Genomic DNA, 3,974 nt, shown 5'->3' with positions numbered 1-3,974 from the left:
CTCTATCCTTCTTTATATGTTCGAATTCTCTTCTATCTACCTCCTCCTTCTATTCTTCTTTTCCTCTGACACCTCAAGGAATCTCTATACTGTGACATAGAGGATTCCCTACTTTCTTGTTCTCTTCTCTTTCATATGAGCAGGAACAAAGATAAAGGCATACTTGTTCAAGCTGATCCTGAACCTAAAAGGACTATGAAGAGAAAACTAAGAGAAGCTAAAGTACAATTCTCTCTGGAGGGCCTAACAGAGCTTTTCAAAGAAGAAGAAACCATGGCAGCCGAAAACAACAATGCCAACAATACAAGGAAGGTGCTTGGTGACTTTACTGCACCTACTCCCGACTTCTATGGGAGAAGCATCTCAATCCCTGCCATTGGAGGAAACAACTTTGAGCTTAAACCTCAATTAGTTTCTCTAATGCAACAGAATTGCAAGTTTCATGGACTTCCATTGGAAGATCCTCATCAGTTCTTAGCTGAATTCTTGCAAATTTGTGACACTGTCAAGACCAATGGGGTTGACCCTGAAGTCTATAGACTTATGCTTTTTCCTTTTGCTGTAAGAGACATAGCTAGGACATGGTTGGATTCACAACCTAAAGAAAGCCTGAACTCTTGGGAAAAGCGAGTCAATGCCTTCTTGGAAAAGTTCTTTCCACCTCAAAAATTGAGCAAGCTTAGAGTGGAAGTCCAAACCTTCAGACAGAAGGAAGGTGAATCCCTCTATGAAGCTTGGGAAAGATACAAGCAATTGATCAGAAGGTGCCCTTCTGACATGCTTTCAGAATGGAGCATCATAGGTATTTTCTATAATGGTCTGTCTGAACTATCCAAGATGTCATTGGATAGCTCTACTAGAGGATCTCTTCATCTGAAGAAGACGCCTGCAGAAGCTCAGGAACTCATTAAAATGGTTGCAAATAACCAATTCAGGTACACTTCTGAAAGGAATTCTGTGAATAATAGGACAAATCAGAAGAAAGGAGTTCTTGAAATTGATACTCTGAATGCCATATTGGCTCAGAATAAAATATTGACTCAGCAAGTCAATATGATTTCTCAGAGTCTGTCTGGAATGCAAGCTGCACCAGGGAGTACTAAGGAAGCTTCCTCTAAAGAAGAAGCTTATGATCTTGAGAACCCAGCAATGGAAGAGGTGAATTACATGGGAGAACCCTATGGAAACACCTATAATCCTTCATGGAGAAATCATCCAAATCTCTCATGGAAGGATCAACAGAGACCTCAACAAGGTTTCAACAACAATAATGGTGGAAGAAACAGGTTTAGCAATAGCAAGCCTTTTCCATCATCTTCTCAGCAACAAACAGAGAATTCTAAGCAAAGCCACTCTGACTTAGCAACTATTGTCTCTGATCTAATTAAAACCACTCAAAGTTTCATGACTAAAACAAGGTCCTCATTAGAAATTTGGAGGCACAAGTAGGTCAACCGAGTAAGAAAATTACTGAACTCCCTCCTAGTACTCTCCCAAGCAATACAGAAGAGAATCCAAAGAGAGAGTGCAAGACCATAAACACCTCTCACATGGACGAACCTGGAGAGGAGGAAGAGGCAGTGATCTCCACCGAGGAAGACCTCAATGGACTTCCACTGACCTCCATGGAGTTCCCTAATGAGGAACCATGGGAATATGAGGCTCACACTGAGACCATAGAGATTCCATTGAATTTACTTCTGTCATTCATGAGCTCTGATGAATATTCCTCCTCTGAAGAGGATGAAGATGTTACTGAAGAGCAAGTTGCTAAGTACCTTGGAGCAATCATGAAGCTAAATGCCAGGTTGTTTGGTAATGAGACTTGGGAATATGAACCTCCAATGCTCATCAAAGAACTGGATGACTTGACTAGGCAGAGATTACCTCTGAAGAGACAAGACCCTGGAAAGTACTCAATACCTTGTACCATAGGCACCATGACCTTTGAGAAGGCTCTGTGTGACCTGGGATCAAGTATAAACCTTATGCCTCTCTCTGTAATGGAGAAGCTAGGGATTATTGAGGTACAAACTACAAGAATCTCACTGGAGATGGCAGACAATTCAAAGAAATAGGCTTATGGACTTGTAGAGGATGTCTTGGTAAAGGTTGAAGACCATTACATCCCTGCTGATTTTATAATCCTAGAGACTGGGAAGTGTATGGATGAATCCATCTTCCTTGGCAGACCCTTCCTAGCCACAGCAAAAGCTGTGATTGATATTGACAGAGGAGAATTGATCATTCAAGTGAATGAAGACTCCCTTGTGTTTAAAGCTCAAGGATACCCCTCTGTCACCATGGAGAGAAAGCATGAAGAGCTTCTCTCAATACAAAGTCAAACAGAGCACCCACAGTCAAACTCTAAGTTTGGTGTTGGGAGGCCACAACCAAACTTTAAGTTTGGTGTTGAACCCCCACATTCAAACTCTAAGTTTGGTGTTGGGAGGTTCCAACATTGCTCTGAACATCTGTGAGGCTCCATGAGAGCCCACTATCAAGCTATTGACATTAAAGAAGCGCTTGTTGGGAGGCAACCCAATCTTTAATTATCTATGTTAAATTTCTATTTTCTTTTGTTATTTTATATTTTCTATAGGTTGATGATCATGTGAAGTCACAAAAATAATTGAAAAAGCAAAAACAAAAGGAAAAATAGAATGAAAAATAGAACACCCTGGAGGAGAAACTTACTGGCATTTAAACGCCAGTAAGGGTAGTAGAATGGGCGTTAAACGCACAGTCTGGCACCATTCTGAGCGTTTAACACCAGAAATGGGCACCAGACTGGCGTTTAACGCCAGGAATGGGCAAGAAGCTGGCGTTAAACGCCAGAAATGGGCAGCAGCCTGGCGTTTAACGCCAGGATTGGCAGCAAGGGGCATTTTGCATGCCACATGGTGCAGGGATGAGAAATCCTTGACACCTCAGGATTCGTAGACCCCACAGGATTCCCACCTACCCCACCTCTCTCTCTCTTCTTCACCCATTCACCAATCACCTTAATACATCTTCCCCAAACACCCCTCACCTATCAAATCCCACCATTCTCTTCACCACTCACATCCATCCTTCACAAAACCCCACCTACCTCACCATTCAAATTCAAACCACTTTCCCACCCAAACCCACCCATAATGGCCGAACCATACCCCCATCTCCACTCCTATATAAACCCATCTTCACTCCTTCATTTTCACACAACCTAAACACTACTTCTCCCCCTTGGCTAAAACACAAAGCCCCCTCCATCTCCTCTATTTCTTCTTCTTCTACTCTCTTCTTTCTTCTTTTGCTCGAGGACGAGCAACATTCTAAGTTTGGTGTGGTAAAAGCTAAAGCTTTTTGTTTTTCCATAACCATTTATGGCACCAAAGGCCGGAGAAACCTCTAGAAAGAGGAAAGGGAAGGCAAAAGCTTCCACCTCCGAGTCATGGGAGATGGAGAGATTCCTCTCAAAGGTGCATCAAGACCACTTCTATGAAGTTGTGGCCAAGAAGAAGGTGATCCCCGAGGTCCCTTTTAAGCTCAAAAAGGGCGAATATCCGGAGATTCGACATGAGATCCGAAGAAGAGGTTGGAAAGTTCTCACCAACCCCATTCAACAAGTCGGAATCTTAATGGTTCAAGAGTTCTATGCCAATGCATGGATCACCAAGAACCATGATCAAAGTGTGAACCCGGATCCTAAGAATTGGCTTACAATGGTCTGGGGGAAATACTTAGATTTTAGTCCGGAAAATGTAAAGTTAGCGTTTAACTTGCCCATGATGCAAGGAGATGCACACCCATACACTAGAAGGGTCAACTTTGATCAAAGGTTAGACCAAGTCCTCATGGATATATGTGAAGAGGGCGCTCAATGGAAGAGAGATTCAAGAGGGAAGCCGGTTCAACTAAGAAGGCATGACCTCAAGCCCGTGGCTACGGGATGGTTGGAGTTCATCCAACGCTCAGTCATTCCTACTAAC

The 3,974-nt window shown here is 42.8% G+C and overlaps 1 non-coding gene across 1 annotated transcript; it reads right to left on the bottom strand.

The window, feature by feature from the left end:
• Nucleotides 1-675: 675 nt before the first annotated feature.
• Nucleotides 676-783, bottom strand: LOC148576769 (small nucleolar RNA R71). The gene has a single exon (XR_015903429.1). It is a non-coding gene; the product is annotated as a small nucleolar RNA R71 (small nucleolar RNA).
• Nucleotides 784-3,974: the final 3,191 nt, after the last annotated feature.

The sequence above is a fragment of the Arachis ipaensis genome, chromosome B1 (genome assembly GCF_059453495.1).
Source record: "Arachis ipaensis isolate K30076 ecotype BB chromosome B1, ASM5945349v1, whole genome shotgun sequence".
Taxonomy (NCBI): Eukaryota; Viridiplantae; Streptophyta; class Magnoliopsida; order Fabales; family Fabaceae; genus Arachis; species Arachis ipaensis.
This window is presented reverse-complemented; position numbering and strand designations above follow the sequence as displayed.